At 30.4% G+C, this 19,018-nt stretch overlaps 1 protein-coding gene and 1 pseudogene across 1 annotated transcript in view; both read right to left on the bottom strand.

Annotated features, from left to right (window-relative positions):
- GPR158 (G protein-coupled receptor 158) overlaps positions 1-19,018 on the bottom strand; it is a 328,034-nt gene that overhangs the window by 212,846 nt on the left and 96,170 nt on the right. The gene's annotated exons all lie outside the window — the stretch shown is intronic.
- On the bottom strand, positions 5,700-5,818 carry LOC120614771 (uncharacterized; annotated as a pseudogene).

The raw sequence follows: 19,018 nt of genomic DNA, 5'->3' as shown, positions 1-19,018 counted from the left end.
TGTAGTGCTCCTCCATTCTCATTTTATAGCCCATTACACCCCCATCAGCCATACTTCTTCTCTACCTACACACCACTGGTACCCAGTACCCTTATGATACCCTTATGATGAGAATGATAATGATGATGGCTACTATTTAATAAGTGCTCAGTCTGTCTCAGGCACTGCAAAAGACACTTTATATATCTATATCTATATCTACATCTATATCTACATCTATATCTATATCTATATCTATATCTATATCTATATCTATATCTATATCTATATCTATATCTATATCTATCTTATGTAATCATCACAACAATCCTGTATAGTTGAAATTTTATGTAGAAATAAGAAAATCTCAAGTGATTTTTTTTTGTGAGGATTAAATGAGTTAATATATATTAAGTGATTAGAACAGTACCTAGCTAAAGTGCTATCTAAGTATTTGTTACTACAAGTATTATTATTAACATTATTGTTTTATTTCCATTTTGGGGATGAGGAAACAGACTCAGAGTGGTTACGGAGTTGACTGACAATACACAGAGTAGAAATGGAAGAACCTGGATTGTAATCCAAGTCAGCTCGGTTCCCAGTCTGTACTTTTTCCACCATATGACACTGATACTATTGGCTGGTCAAATTCTGGAACCAGCGTTATTATCAAGTCTGCCCTCCCACTGGAACAACTCATGGCCTGGGTTTTAAGAGCAGTACACCCAACTAGTACTCAGGAACTACTTTGCTGATGCAATATAATAAATGTGAGCTAAGATTTTATGTATGATATTGGTTCATTTACATTCTACTTTAATAACGAACTTTTCTTTATCTAGCTTTTCCCAACATGTTTTCCATAAAACAATGCCTTAATTCCCTGGGCAACTAAGTTTGAGAAACAATGAGTTGTACATTTCTCTTACAGAGTCACAAAGCATTCTGGCATTTTAACAGTTTTGAAAACTCTAGCTAAAGAAATCAGTTTAACCTAGAGTTTTCTAATCCAAGGGAATAGATCTAATACTGAGAATTTCAGACCACCGGAGAGACATTTTGTTGCTAGGGGATTTTCTTTACAGTGACAAAATCATACCAGACTACAGTAGTTCTAACCATGAGCCCCTGACAGAGTGTAACACTATAATCTACTGTCACAAACTGGAGAACACTTTAATCCAACTCTCATTTTTAGACAAGGAATACAGGATCAGAACTGTTCAGGTACTTTCACACAATTTTAAGTTATAAAATACTTTTAGAAACCGGTTTTAAAATAATGAAGCTAATATTTTACTTCTGGCTGTAACAATTATTTGGAGAGAAAATCAATTAAACTCCCTATCCTTCCTTCCATTTTCCTTCATTGCAAAATGTTTCTTTCTCTTTTATACCAGAGAGCCTATCTTCAGAAATAGCCCAGATAGTTCAAGACAACTTAAAATTTTTAGGAAAAGATCATTAAGCTCCCTAGAATAATTTTAAAATTAGCCAATAACACAACTGAAGCCAGGTAGATTACAACTTTGATGCTCTTTGCAAGTCTTTTTTAACTTTTTTTTTTAATTTTTGAGTTAATCATAAACTTAAAGAAAAATTGCAAGTTCAATACAAGAATTTTTTTATCCCGAACCATTAAGATTGTCAATCAGATAACCCATCATACCTGAATATTTTAGAGTATATCTCCTACAAAGAAAGGCATTCTATGTAAATTAAATACAACTATCAAAATCAGAAACTTAATATTGACTGTTATCACCTAATACAAAGACCCCATTAGTGTCACCATTTGTCCCCATAATTTTCATCACTGCAGAAAAAAAGTTCAGAATCACAGAATCATGTTTTTTATCTTGTAAATCCCCTTCAGTCTGTAACAATTTCTTGGTATTTCTTTAACATTTATAATAAGCTTTGATCCTTTTTGAAGATTATAGGTTAGTTATTTTGCAGAATGTAACTCAAGTTGAGTTTAATTGATGTTTCTGCACAGAGATTCAGCTTTTGCATATTTGGCAAGAATATCACAGAAGTGATGCTTTGTTTTTTTCATTGTATCGTATCAGGTGCACACAAGTTCAAACTGTCCCATTACTACGATTATTTAATTAAGGTGGCATCTTCAGGCTTTTCCATTGTAAAACAGCTCTTCCTCCTTTGTAATTAATAATTATTTTGTGGGGGAGTATTGTGAAACCATGTTGCTATACCATTTCTCATCAAACCTGTGTGTGTTTATGTATGTATGTGTGTATATGCATGTATGTATTATTCATTCAACTCCTGGTTTCTTATGTTACTCGGTGGGTTAAAATCCATAATAATCATTACTTATTCTGATGGGAAATTTAACCTGACTTAGAGAGTGTCAGGTTAGGTTCTGTACCTGTGGATAAATCCCATTATTCTTTGAGAACTCTTTTGATTCCTGATACAAGATATTCCAGACTCATCTTGTGCTTTCATTGTCTTTGTCCCAGAATCAGACACTTCTTCAAGGAGACCTGGTTCCTTTTCATGGAGAGTGATATTTAGAAAGAAAGACCTGGACTTTAGGTATGGGTTGCTTGGTGGACAGAACTAAGAAATATAAATATGTACCACATACATGAACACACACACAAACATAAACAGATATACAGATATTTACATTAATAGTTATTTCTTTATGTATTAAAAACATTAATTTCAACTGATATTTCTGATTTTAATCCAATATCACAGGTATATTCTAATTTTCTTTCAAAATTTGTGTGTCCACAGACAGTGAGAAACCTGGGTCTCATTACACCTACTTACTTACTTAATTAATTAGATCAATCCTCCTCTATATAAATTATCTCCTGTCTCTGTTGCCATCTGTCTCCATGCAGATGTCCTCCTCTCCCACATGGGTTATACTAATATTAGACAAAGTAGTTTTCGAGGAAAACAATATTACTAATGTTAAAGAAGAAATTTCATAATGGTAAGAGTCAATTCATCAGGAAGATAGAAATTTCCTAAACATTTATGTACCTAATAATATGACTTCAAAATACATATATATATATATTACATATATATTATATGTAATATATATAAATACATATATATTACATATATATGTATACATAATATATATATGTAATATATATGTATTTATATATATTACATATAATATATATATGTATATATATATTACATATAACATATATAGTATACATAATATATATATGTAATATACATATATAAATATACATATATATATTACATATATATATTATATGTAATATATATAAACTATATCTCAAAATACATATATATATTACATATATATATTATATGTAATATATATAAACTATATCTCAATAAAAATAATATACAGGAAGCAAAAGTTGATAGAACTGCAAAGAGAAAAATATATCCACAATTACAGTTGCTTATTTCAATACCTCTCTCTCAACAATTGACAAAACAAGTAGAAAATCCACAAGGATGTAGAAGACTTGAGCAATGCTATCAACTGATATTGACCCAATTAACATTTAGAGAACGCTCTACCCAAGAAAAGCAGAATACACATTCTTTATAAGGGAACACAGAATATTTCCTAAAATAAACTAAATTCTGGGTCATAAAATAAGTCTTACTAAATTTAAAAGGATTAAAGTAATACAAAGTGTGTTCTCTGACAGCAATTTAGAAATCAATTAAAAAATCTCAACAAAAGAAAGATCCTCAATACTTGGAAACCTAAAAAGACAATTCTAAATAATAATCCATAGGTTAAAAAAAAGACAGTAAAAATAAAATTAGAGAGCATTTGACCAAAGTGAAAACAAAAACCAGCATATCAAAATGTATGGAGTGTCAATAAAGCAATACTGAGGGAAAATTTATAGCTGCTAACACCTATATCAGAAAAGAAAAGACACCTCAAACCAAGGACTATTGCCTCTACCTAAGGAAACTGGAAACAAAGAACAACTGAAATCCAAAGAATGCAGAAAGAGAAGCTAATAAACAGTAGAGTAGAAAAATAAAAATAGGAAATACAGAAAAAATAAAACAATAAAACCAAAAGCTACTTATTTGAGAAAAATTAATAAAATTCACAAATCTCTACTCAGACTGATTAGAAAATAAAGACTGAAGACACGAATTACCAATATTAGGAAGGAAATAGCAGATATCAATACAGATTCCAAAGATATTTAAAGAATAAGAAATTATGAACAATCTTATTCCAATAAATTCAATAACTTAAGTATAATGCACAAATTCCTTAAAGTATAAATACCAAAGTTCAGTTAGGAAGAAATGAATAATATGAGTAATCCTATACTTATTAAAGGAATTAAATTTGTAGTTTAAACATCTTTCCTATAAAGAAAAATCCATGCCCAAATGGCTTCACTGGAGAATTCTAACAATCTTTTAAGAAGATTAATGTCAATTCTACACAAACTCTTGCACGAAATTAAAGAAGTGGGATTATTTCCCCATCCCTCTAAGGTCAACATTACTCTGATACCAAAAAAAACAAGAAAAGAAACTACAGGCCAATACTCTTCATGAATTTACACATAACACAAGGATGTCCACTTTCATCATGTCTATTAAACATTGTACTGGAGGTTCTGGACATTGCAGTAAGATAAGCAAAAGAAATAAAATGTGTCCAGATTAAAAAGAAGAAGTAAAACCATTTTATTCACAGATGACATAATCATCTAATTAGAAAATCCTATGAATATCAAAATAAGGTTCTAAAACTAATAATTCAGCTTAACAAAATTTCAGCATATAAGATCATTATACAGAACATAGCAATAAACAACTAAAAATTAAAAGTAAAAACCAATGTCATTGAAAATAACATTAAAAAAATGTGAAACACTTAGAAATGAATTTGACAAATGGAGCAAGGGTTGTACACCAAGAACCACAAAACTTTTCTGAGAGAAATTAAAGAATACCTAAATAAATTAAGAGATGTACTATGTACATGGGTCAAGTGACTCATGACTGTTAACCTGCCAATTCTCCCCAAATTGGGCTGTAGGCTTGATGCAATCCTTATCAAAATCCAAGGAAAGTTTTTTCTATAGAAATTGACAAGATTATTCTGCAATTAATATAAAACTATAAAGTACTAAGAATAACCAAAACAACTTGGAAAAAAATGACTAACACCTACTTAATTTCAAAACTTATTATAATGCTACAGTTATCAGCACACTATGGTATTGGCAGAAAGATACATAAATAGGTTAATGTAACAGAATGGAGTCCAGAAATAGACCAACATATGAACAACTGATTTTTGACAAAGACAATCATCAGAAAAATAAGATAATCTTGCTCCAATATAATTATTAACTGAAAATGGATCAAGACTCAAAGGTAAAACTTAAACTATAAAATATCTATATAAAACATAGGAAAAATATTTTTGAACTTGGTTTAGGCAAAGATTTCTTAGATCACCAAAACTGAAACCCTTTAAAGAAAACATTGACAAATTAGACTTCATCAAAATAACAACTTCTGCTATTCAAAACACACTGTTTAGATAATATAAAGATCTGACAAAGACTGAGAGAAAATTTTACAAATCATATATTTGAAACAGATTTGCTCTTTTCTTTTAGGCAAGGCAACCCTTCGTTGACCTCACAGATTGCAAGGACCTTGTCAGTTTACAATCCCTTATTTTTATTTTTTTATGCCTACAGCACCTGGTCTTCCAAGGTGGTCTCCCATCCAAGTATTAACCAGGCCCAACCCTGCTTAGCTTCCAAGATCCGACAGGATCGGGCTTGTTCAGGGTGGCATGGCCATAGGTGAAACAGATTTGCATCTAGAATATATATATATATTTTTAAAAGCTCAAAACTAAACAATAAGGAAACAAGCAACCAAATTTTAAAAATTGGCAATTTTAACAAATAGACAACCCAATTATAAAAAAAAAAAAAGATTTGAAGAGATGTTTCACCAAAGATAAATGGATAGCAAATAAACACAATGAAAGGTTGCCAATATCATTAGTTACTAGAGAAAGGAAAATTAAAACCTTAATAAGATACCACTAAACATATTTCAGAATGCTTAAAATTTAAAAGTAACAAGTGCTGCTAAGGATTTGAAGCACTGCTGTTAAGAATGTTAAGCGGTGCAAACACTTTGGGAAACAGTTTGACAGTTTCTTCAAAAGTGAAAATACACACCTACCATAATATCCAGCCATTCTACTCTCTGGTATTTGTACAAGAGAAATAAAAGTATATTTCCATACAAAGACTTGCACACACAAGTATTTATAGAAGCTTTATTTGTAATAATAACAGAAAACAACCCAACTGTTCATCAACAACTAAATGGATAAACTGTGCTACATGCATGCAATAGAATACTACTCAACCAGACCTACTGAAAATTAACATAAATCTCTGATTTAGAAAATAAATACATCGGTCTCATGTGGATCTATAATGCACTAACGGAAAAATATTGAGGTCATAACCTGGTGCTCACATATAATGCTTTAAAACCCAAAAAGGAATTGCAAGTTTCTTGTCAAATATGGTAGATAAATCTTTTATCCCTCTCATTTCTTCTCCTCCAAAAAATGATCTTACTAAATTTAATTATTCATAAGCCATTTTCATTTTTCCCCCAGCTCTCAGGATATTCTGAATAACTACCGATAAACAATATATTCTCAGCTTTTAGATAATGATACATAAAACGGAACATTTCAGGCAAATAAAAAAGAATACTAAGATTTTCTTTGCTAAGGAAGGACCTTTGGATATAAAACAATTTCCCCAAAGATAGGCCCCCAAGGGTCTCTGTTTTTCTAAGAAATTTTCAGTACGTATATAGCTATTAAATGGTCAGATTATAGTTGAATTTTAACAATGCATTAGAAGATCATTTCAGACATTTATAGTCTTAATTTTCAGAGTACAAGCAAATTATCACTTCCTCACCTTCTGATAGAGGTTTTAGCAACTGAAATAGGACAAAGGCAAACACAAAATAAGAGCAAAGAACAAAGACCATGCTAGATCAGCAACAACTTGCCACTGGAATAGGACCTGCAGAAATTTTGCCCAGCCTATTTTTAGAATTGTTATTTGAATTCAGCCCTCAAATGCTAATCCATTTTGGGAATAAAATCCAAATGACATTTCAATATTAAAAACCAGTGTGTATATGCAAATTTGTTACTTATACCTTTGGAATTTTTAAGGCCATCTCCACACACTAAGTATCCCATAATAGTTTGCCAATTTATAAACACAATTCTATCTCTACACTGAGCACAGCAATTGCCAAAACTACTCTTACCACCAGAAAAGTCATATCCATGGGATTTCGATTGCTGTTTTTAACAAGTGAACAGCTCAGCTATGCAACACCATGTTCAACACCATGGTAGAGTGAGGATCAGACTCACGGAGAGTCCAAGTAGCTTCTCTCTTTTCTATGTCCACAGTCTGTAAGTGCCTAGGCTCTTTAACAAATAAGATGCAACATCTGAAAAACTTTTCTAATCTTAGCTAATCTTCTGAGTCACAAAAAGCAGTGCCATGTCTGTGTCCCCTCAATTTATTTGTTGAAACCCTAAGGTGAAGATATCAGGATGTGGTGCATTGGAAAATGCTTAGATCATGAGGCTGGTGCCCCCATAAATGGGATTAGAACTCTTATAAATGAGACTCCATAGAGATTCTCACTTCTTTCACCATGTGAGGACACAGCTAGAAGGTGCCAGTGATGAACCAGGAGGATGATTTTCACCACAATGTGACCATGCTGGCACTCTGATCTCAGACTTCCCAGCCTTTAGAACTTTGAGAAATAAATTTCTGTTGTTCCTAAGATACTCAGTCTGTGGTATGTTCTTATAGCAGCCCAAATGGACTAAGACAAACACAAAATATAAATAGATCACTAAAAGCTCATCGTTAAAGATAATAGAGTAGAAAAATGAGAACCATCACAAGACTAGCGTGTAGAAGGTAAGATACATTGTGTGGCTGAGCCATAAAATAATAAAATAATAAAAATAATAAAATAATAAAATAAAAAAAAGGTGAAGTTATTTCATAATATTCTGTCCCAAGTCTTTAAGATATGTATAGATGCATAGGCCATCTCAGCATCCCTGCACTCTGCCTAAATACAGCCATGCTATACCATGATCAACTGTGCTTAAGAAATACACCTATATATAAAGAATGATTTGGAACATATTTTTTACATTTGCTATAATACACAAAAAAATCAATTGTTCTTTAAGTCTTAGCAATATCAACTATCATCATCCATAAGTATAAACAAACAGATAAACAAATACAAGGCATTAGCTATTGATGGTTAAGGGTTCTCAATATTTTACATGAAGGATAGTATCACCCCTGTGATAAGTCTAGATAGAAAAATAATTTTTCTATATCGATAACTATTTATCTTCATTATAATATGGTTTTGTTTTAGATAAAATTAACCCATATGGCAACAAATAAGATTCCTCATTAACTAAAAAAAATATTACATGGCTCTTTACTTATTCTCAGAATTTTATCAATTCATATTAGGTTTCATCCTAAAGACCAGTGTATCTAGTCCAAAAGATTCTCTTTGAACTTCTGAGACTTTACTTTCAGTATTGTTTGACAAATCCTTATTGAAAATCAATTATATTCCAGGCATTGTACTAGATTCTAGGAACAAAAAAGATGAATAAGGCTTGGTTCTTGCCTCTAAAATATTCAATCTAGTGAGTCAGGTTATTGCGTACACAGTAAATTTCAGTATACTGTGACAAGTGTGATGATAGAGAAATTCACAGGATTATAAAAATGGACACTGAAGGTTACCTACTCTAGACTAAAAGTCAGTCAGGAAAGAATCCTGGCAGATGTGACACTCAAGAAGAATCTTGAAAGATGAATTTACATCAACCAAGAAAACAAGGAAAGCAAAGGCCATTCTAGCAAAGAAACAGACTCAAAGACCCTCGTGCATGTAGAAAACTATGTACAGTTTAGTTCCCTTAGAGCAAGAAGTCCAGAAGAGACAAGTAGGAGAAAGTCTTCCATATCATATTAAAGAATTTAGATGTTGACCTTTAGTCCAGGGATTGTAACTTATGTAGGAGAACAAATGTACCAGAAGACCCAAAAGAAATACCCTGTTACATCAACATGACACTTTTTAGAACTTTTGCATATGAATACTCAAAGGCAAAAAATAAAATCTCCTATGTTCCACAGGAACAACATTCTTTATTTTGGGGCCATTTTTACATGGTTACAGTACCTGACTGGAGCCTAAAGACAACTGATGAATTTAAAGCAGAAATGAAACTTGTCAGATTTTCATTTTTAAATAAGATATATTGAGTATAGCTAAGATAATCATAATCATATAAATAAAAATATTATAAACATCTTCCAGAAACAATATAGATCAACAATAAGAATAAAGTCTACAAAGCATATACTTACAGTATAACTAGAAGACAGAGAACACTACAAAAATCAACTTATCTCCCTGCAGAAAAAAAGGTGAAGTTATTTCATAATATTCTGTCCCAAGTCTTTAAGATAAGTCAGGGTACAGGATAAAAGCTATACAGAAGAGAAAAGAATAGAATGAATTGCCTATAATTAAAATGAATCATCCTTGGAATGAGAAATCACCCTAGGTGTGAAAATACTGGGGGAAAAACGTTTTAATAGATTAGTGTTAATTAATAATTATAGGTAAGGGACTTAAAAGTGCACATAGGATCACAAAAGGTCATCTTGAAAAGGCAATGTGGATGGAGAAAGAAATAAAAAAGAAAGGGAGAGGCACCCATTGGAAATTATACCATAAGGGAAAAGAAAGAAAAACCGGACAGGTAAATTCAAGATGCTGCAAGATAACATTAAAAAAAAAAAGGCACAAAACTGAAGAACACACATCCCTCCCCTCCTCTCACTACTTTCCAAAGAGAGCATTCATTAAATAATTTCTTTAGTGACAGAAGTATGTGACTCTTGAACTAGAAATCTCAAAACTCACAACCAAACTACCAACCCTATTCAGGAAAGTAGAGGTATAATCAATCTACTATAAGAAGAAAATACAAATTGAGAACAAAAATAATTCGGCTGATAAAAACCTAAACATAAAGCAAAAGAAAATGATAGCACAAGATTCTAAATGTATTAAATAACCTCAAACAAGTAGATAATCGGGGGCTATGAAAAAATATTGAACCAGAAATTAAAAATGAAAAATAAAATTTAAAAAAAGGAAGAGATAATGAAACTTAGACTTTTTTTTTAATTCAGAAAAGAAATAGAAGAAAAAGACAAAAATTAAATTAGAAATAAAAATTAAATTATAAATGCCCAAGAAAGAATGGATATGAATAAAAACAGCTGGTACTAAAGGGGAAAAAAAAAGAAAGAAAATCAAGAGACTGTAAGTGAGCTTTAAAAGACATGAGAAAAGTCAGAAAGAAAGTAGTTAAAATAGTCAAAGAATGTATAACACATGTAAAATTGAAGTCCCCAAAGAAAGAAAATTGAAAAATGGATAAGAACTAATATTTAAAATTATATACCAAAAGAACTTTCCAGAAGTAAAAGAAGACCTTATCCAATGGTTCCCAAACTGTGTGCTGAGGTATAGCAGTATACTGAATGAACTCACAGGCATGATATGGGATATTTTAAATTTTTGGAAAAAGCAGTAATATTTGACATCTATTGAAAATCACACAAACAAGTAATTCACATTAGTTCACAGATTCAACATGAGATAGCACCATTTCATAGTTTCAAATCTTTGTGAAGTTGAATCATCAATAGTTATTGCAATAAAAAGCAAGTACAATGTGAGAATCAATGTATGACAGGCAATATACAATTTCATTCTAAGGTTTGAGAAATTGTGCAGGGTTCACACAGCCCAATAGTAGGTGATCTGAATTAGGAACAAATAACATTATTTTTTTCTTCTAATTGTTTTCAAGTGGCCACCAGTTGTTAAGACATAACTATTTACTGTTTAGACCAGCATACTTAATGAATAGAACTATTATACATTTCTTCTGGCCTAAGACCTCCATGAAAATGTTTCTGAGACTCTATGGGCACTACAAACTAAGAAAACTTGGAACCTTTACTTGAATCGATATATAGAAAGAGCTTATCATTTACCCAGGAAAATTAATCTTTAATGATCAATTCTGGGACATACCTTATTAACACTATTAGATTACAAAGAAAAATCTTCAGGGTTTCAAAAAAGTAGATCAAATAACTTAAAACAGCAAGAGAATTAGATGGACATCAGACTTCTCAAAAGCAACATACAAAGCAAGGAAACGATAGAAAAGCATTTTCAAGAATTAAAGCAAAGAAAATATGAAATGTAGTTTTTATATCCAGTCAAGCTGTCTTTCAACTATCAAGACTATAGAAAAAGTTTAAACATGAAACAATTTATAGAATATGGTACACATGAGCCCTTCTCGAGCATTTTACAAGCAAGTATCATCTAACCATTTCTGGAAAAAATCAATTGTAGATATAAGACAAAAAAAAGATGAAGACAGTGAAGACAGGATATTTTTTAAAATGTATAATCTATAAAATATGGTAAAAAGAAGAGAGAGAAAAATAAAGTAGAATAAGCTTATTGACTATTTTATGAGCAATGGGTCAAAGGATATATTTTGAAACTGACAAATTAGATAGCAAAAGGTGAAATAAAAAAATAAAGTCTAAAAGCATTTCAAAATGTATTTCAAGTACAAAAGTAACCACTAGAAAAAATAAAAACCTTCTTAAATACCAAAGGAAATTTTAGAAATTAAAATACAAAACAAATAAATCACAAGTGGGGGAGGGGGCAGCAAATAAAACAACACACATAGAAATTAAAACAATGTACTATTAAAGAATTGAAATAAAATAGAACAGTCAGTAAATGTGGATAGGCTTAACAAACCAATTACAAAACAAAACCTTCAATTTCTTCATCAGTAAGACCATCTACATGCTAAATAAGCAAAGATGCACTAAAACAAAGTGATTCAGAAAAAATAAGGAATCTAAACCAAATGGAACCAAAAAGGAAGCAGGGGTTGTGATCTTGCTATCTGATACAGTATAATTCAATCAAAAAGCATTAAACATAACAAAGAACTCTTTTTAAAGCTAATGCCACAATTCATAATAAATATATCACATTCATAAATATTTCTGCACTAATTAATACATCAACCACCTTCAACCACAAAGCAGAAATAAAGAAATTCAAGAAGAGATAGAAACATAATAATTAACACACCACTTTCAGTACAAGACATTAAATGTATGAAAACTAAGTAAAGATATAGCAGACCAAAAGTATATAATCAATAAGCTGTACTCTATTATATATATCAAATTTTTTATCCTCATGAGTTAGAAAATACACCTTCATTTTAAGTGCATATGAAATGTTCACAAAAGTTTACCATATATTAATTATATGGATAAGTTTTATAAAATAGAAGTATTACGAACAATGGTTTCTGGCTAAAATTCAGTAAAGCTAAAAATTAACAATAAAATACAAGAAGTCCCTTATTCTTGAATATTAAGGGGAAAAAACTCTCCTACTAAACAACTCTCAGTAAAAGGAAAAAAATAAATAGTAATTTGAGAATTTCTAATAATAACGATAATAAATAGTACATATTAGCATGAATATATTTAAAACAATCAGAGGATAATTTATAGTATTAAGTACTTTTGTTAATAAAAACAAAAGAATGAAAATAAATGTGGCAGAGTAGCCAGAGGAAAAAACAATAAAGGAAACCAAAAGAAACAAAGTGAGGGAAATAATAAAGATAAGTACAAAAATCAATGAGGGAGAAAACAGAAAAGCATTGATCTAATTAATAAATCAGTATCTTGGTTTCTTGAAAAATTGAAAAAAATACCTTTTTAAAAAAGGGGGGGAAGCAAACATATAGCACAAAGCTAATGAGAAAACAATCATTGAGAATTTAAAAATAAAAAGGCATAAATGCAAATATTTATGTCAATAAATTTGAATACTTATATGAATTAATAATTTCCCAGGAAAATACAGTTTACAAAATTTACCCAATTAGTGAAACAATGCTTAACAAGACCAATTTATAATACATATATAGAGAAAATTTGGAGGAAATTCCCACCTAAAAAGATTCAGGATCTGATGGTTTCACTGGATAATTCTACCAAACCTTTAAATACCAGATCATCCCAATGCTATATAAATTATTCCACAAGACAGAAAATAAAGTCTGTCTTCTAAATTCTTTGTATAGAGAAGTATAACATTAAAAACAATCTGTGAACACAATATAACAAAAGAAAATTACAGATCAATATCACTTATCAATGTCATTACTAAGATAAAAACTAAATCCAACAAGCCGACTCTACATTAAAATGTATATATCATGACCAAGTAAGGTTTATTCCAGAAACTATTAATAAATTAGAGAGTCCATTCATAAATACAACATAATAAAACATCTGAGGAGGAAAATATTATTATTCTAGATTACAAAAAAATAAAAACAAAAACCTATTGGCAGAATGTAACATCTGTTTCTAATTAAAAAGCATTCAAGAATACAGAAATTGACATACCCTTTTTTACATAATAAAATATATACTCTTTAAAAACAGTATATTACTTAATGGGGAATACAAGAGATATTACTTAATGGGGAAATACAAGAGATATTACTTAACGGGGAAATACAAGAGATATTTCCCTTAAGATTAGAAAGAAGATGAAATATTTACTTTGCCCATTACTATTTAACATACTGGCAACAGTAAATGCAGTTAGAAAAGAAAAACTTACTACATCAGTGGTTATTAGAGTGTGGTCTGTAAACCCCTGGTGATTCCCAAGACTCTTTTCAAGGGGTTTGAAATGTCAAAACATTTCTCCCAGTAATATTAATATATTGCTTGCTTTTTCTACTGTATTGATAATTTCACTTATGATGCAAAAGCATGGGAGTTAAAATTGCCAGAATCTTAACATGAATCAAGGCAATGGCATCATACTTTACCAGTATCTACTGTATACTTTACTGTTAGGCACTACAAAAAAATTCCAATTTCACTTAAGAATGTCATTAATCAAGCAGTAAAAATTGTTAATATTATTAAGTCTCAATCCTTGAGTACAGTTCTTTTTCACCTTCATTGTGATGAAAGGGAAACTATGCATAAAGGACTTATGCTGCACACCAAATTATAATGTTTGTCTCAAAGAAAATAACTTGTATAATTGTTTCAGTTGTGAGCTGAATTAGCACTTATTTTATGGAACACCATTTTCTTTAAAAGAAAAATTGACAGATAAATTATAGTTATTCATACTGAAGATCTGGCACATTTTTTAGAAAATGAATAAAGCAAACTTCAAGGAAAACAACTGGCAAGAGTTGCTGCCAATGACAAAATTCAAGTTTTAGAAATCTTATATCTACCACCATGAGCCTGATAGTTTCCCAATAATTAAAGGGTTTTCTGATGAGATCAGTAGTAATTTTAACAAATGTGATTTTTTTTAATTTTCTAATGAAATGTATTAACATTTGAAATATTTGTATAACACAGTGAAACAATATTTCCAATACATATGTAACAAAGTTATGCATGAGTAAAAGACTTATTCGAACTGCAAGTTACACTAATAGGGTTTCAAGCAACATCGTACAAAATGTGCATTGGAAATAGTTTCAGATTCAGCATTACCAATAACATTAAGAAGTTTCCACACATCAAATGTTGGACTATAAGAATATCTACAGTTCTCTGAAAGTATCACTAAAATATTCCTTTGTTTTCCCACTACACATCTGTATGAAGCTAGATAATCTTCATATAGTAAACCAGAAAAAAATCTTGCAACAGATTGAAACAACAGATCAAATATATTGCAGAAACAGATATATTCACCTGTTTTCTATTAAGCCAGAAGTCAGAGATTTATAAAAATACACAATATCAATCTTGTAAGTTAATAAAAGTAACTCATTAAGAAAAATCTGTGCCAGCATGTAATGAATTTACCATTGTTATTTTTAGATGAATTAATAAACTGTTGCAATTTTCTTAGTCTTAATCTTAATTAGGTAAATATTAATATATATAACTTACAATCAAAAAATCTTGAGGGTACTAAAAAATATTTAAGAGTGTAAAGAGGTCCTGAGATCAAAAAGTTTGAGAATGGCTAAATTATAGCATGGGAACATGAAAAGTAGAAAAACTATCATTATTTGCAGTTTCTGAAAAACTACAGAACATCAATGATAAAACTACATCAAACAACTAAATGATTCAATAAAGCATCAGAACATAGATTTAACATACAGAAATCAATATACTTTATATACACAAGGAATTACATGGTAGACTAGATTTAATGGTAAAATAAAAGCATTTAAAACAGCAAAATAGAGAAAATACTTCAAATAAAGTTAAAGAATATAAAGCCTATGTGAGAAAACTTTAAAACACTTCTGAAAGACACAAAAATAGTCTTGAACAAGTGAGATGTCTCTTGTTCTTTGATAAGATGACTCAACATCATAAGAATGCCATGTCTCCCCAAGTTAATTTATAAATTAAAACTATTCCAATAAAAATATCAAAAAAAGAAGCTACAACATGTGGAAAAATAAGCATGCAAACAAAATTAAAGAAAAACTGAAAAAGAAAGTCTACAAGTGGGAAGATAGCCTAACTAAATATTAAAATTTGTAATTCTTTGTAATTCAAAATAGTGTGGTACTGATGTATGAATAGGCAGATTGGGGAGTAAACAGAAAAGAAGTAAACCCAATATGGAATTTTAGTAAATTAAGGTGATATCTCAGATTACCAAACCTTAGCTAAAAGAAGAGCTGTATTAATAAATAGTGCTAAGACAACTAGATAGACATTTGGGAAAAGATAAAATCAGATCCATACCCTATAACATACACAATTCCATGTATACCAGAGATCCAACATAAGAATAAAGCGATACAAGCTCTAGAAAAAAATGCTGGTAAATTCTAGCATTAATTGGTTATAGCAGAGAATTTCTAACTATGACTCAAAATCCAGAAGCATGAACAAAGGTAAATTTCACTCCAAAAAAACAAAATTTTTGCATGGCAAAAATATAATAAGCAAAGTCAAAACACTATCTCACCAGAAGAAAAACTTATAACATCTCTCACAAATAAAGTGCTAATATCTCTAATAAATAAAGAAGTCTTAAAAACTTAAAGGAGGAACAATAAAAACTACACAACATTGCTGAAAAAAATTAAGAAGAAATAAATACAAGGAAAGACATTCCATGTTCATAGACTGGAAGAGTTAATATTGTCAAAATGTCAATACTATCCAAAGTGATCCACAGATTTAGTGCCATCCTTATCAAAATTCCAACAATGTTTTTCTGCAGAAATAGAAAAACCCATCCTAAAATTCATATGGAGTCTCAAGAGACCCTGAATACCCAAAACAATCTTGCCACTTCCTGCTTTCAAATCTACTGTAAAATTATGGGAATCACAATAGTGTGGTACTGGCATAAAAACAGACATATAAGTCAATGGAATGAATAGAGGACCCAGAAATAAACCTTCACATATACTGTCAAATGATTTTTCACAAGGGTGCCAAGGTCATTCAATGGGGAAAAGACAGTCTTTTCAACAAAGAGTGCTGGGAAACTAGATATCCACATGCAAAAGAATAAAGTTGGACCCTTATCTAACAATATATAGAAAAAATAACTCAAATGGATCAAAGATCTAAACATAAGTATCTCTTAGAAAAAAAAAACGAAGAGCAAAAGTTTCACAACATTAAATTTGACAGATTTCTTGGTTATGACACCAAAGGTGCAGGCAACAACAAAGAAAACAAATTAGACTTCATGAAAATTGAAAGCTCATTTTAATTTAATTACCACTCTAAAGACTCTATTGCATCCTAAAGTACTTGAGGTAGTACTTCTACATAGGAATTGTTAGGGATACAATTCAAACCATAACAGACTATAACCAATTGTATATAATAAAAACCATGAATTCATACTTATTTAAATAAATGAATTATTTACTTAATGAGGAGAAGCAAAAGTTCTTTATGGTAGATTTCCATTATAGTAGAATTCTAACAATATTTTGTATAAATCTCAAAGCATTTCCCCATAAGTAACAGGGAAAAATAGTAACTTTACAGTGGAGAAAACCAGTATGCACTAAGTGTAACTAAGGCTACAAAATTAACATCAACAATAATGAGACAAATAGATATTTTATACCTCCTGTCATTATGATGTACTGAAAACACATAAAGTCTGTGATACTCTTGACAAAAATGCATTACTTAAATCTAATCATGAGGAAGTATCGGATAAATCCAAAGTAAGAAAAACATTCTACAAGTCAATATAACTGTCAGAAAACAGACTGAGAAACTGTTCCCAACAAGAAACTAAAGAGACCTGATACTTAAATGCAAAGTGTGAGGTTGGTTTGGTTTCTAGACCAGAAATTTTTTTAAGCTATGAAAGATAGTACTGAAACAATTAGTGAAATATAAAGTGTTGAGATTAGATAATAATATTGTATTAATTTTAATTTCTTAATTTTGATGACTGTAATATAACAGATGGTCCTTGTTCTTAGGAAATATATACAAGTATTTAGGGGTAACAGTGCAAGACAACTGTAATTTACTCATGTAATTCAAAAAATGTGTGACATTTTTAATATATATACATACACACATAAGTCAATCCTCATCATTCATGGATTTTGTATTTGGGAATTCACCTGCTCACTAAAATTTTTTTGTAATCCCAAAATTAACTGCAGCATTTTCATAGCCATTTGTCAAAATGCGTAGAAGTGGGAAAAAATTTAAGTCATCCAATACACATATTCCAAGCTGAGGTCAAAGAAGGTGGCATACTATCTTTTTGTTTCAGCCCTAATAATACAAACAAGTGTCCTTTTTGTGGTCTATTTAATGCTATGGTTTTTTGGGGGTGTTTTTTAGGGCTTCTTTTTGGTGATTTTGCTGTTTAAAATGGTCCCCAAGTATAGTCCCAAAATGGTTTTTAGTATTCCTAAGTGTAAGAAGGTTGTGATGTGCTTAATGGAGAAAATGTGTCAGATAAGTTCTGTTCAGGCATGAGTAACAATGCTACTGGCCATGAGTTCAATGTCAATGGATCAAACATATATGTAAATGTTAAATGTACATATATATCAAATATATATATTATTTATATATATTAAATAAGGTGTCTTTAAACAAAAACACACATAAAACGAGGTTATGTGTTGATTAGTTTGATGAAACTATAACCAGAGACTTGTAGGGAGCTAACTCTGTATTTCCCCTGGAGTAACAGTTCCATATATAATGAATTTAGTGTTTTCAGTGACTTTCTAGAACATACCTACCACAAATAATGAGAATCACCGTTGTGTGTGTGTGTGTGTGTGTATGTGTGTGTTTGTGTCACCATTCCTTGGAAAATAAAGTGATGAAGTAGCTTAGTTGAATTTTGGGGTACTGTCATGTACCCCATATCTTTATATTCTAAAAAAAAACCCACCATACCTTTATATTCTAAAAGTACTCATTGTTTAGATGCTCACACCATAAGACTGTCTAAATACCTAAAGACCAGCTAAATACCTATCATCTTAAATTCACTTCAGGGCAGATATTTATTGAATGAAGTAGTAGGAATCATCAGTAATATTTAAATTTGCTTTCCCCTCTCTCTTTGTCCCTTCCCAAAACAGTAATTGTTGGATTTGTTAATTTAACACATATGTTAGATGATCCCATTGTATTATAGAAGAATTCTGGGTGACAAATTGTAAAGTGGAAAGTGTGTAAGCAAGAAGATACATTAGAAGGCATTAAACCAGGTGAAGAAGAATGAGGAT

This window comes from Pteropus medius, unplaced genomic scaffold (genome assembly GCF_902729225.1).
Source record: "Pteropus medius unplaced genomic scaffold, Ma_sr-lr_union100, whole genome shotgun sequence".
In the NCBI taxonomy this organism is placed as follows: Eukaryota; Metazoa; Chordata; class Mammalia; order Chiroptera; family Pteropodidae; genus Pteropus; species Pteropus medius.
Note: the sequence above shows the minus strand (reverse complement) of the source record. Positions and strands in the feature narration are given on the sequence as shown.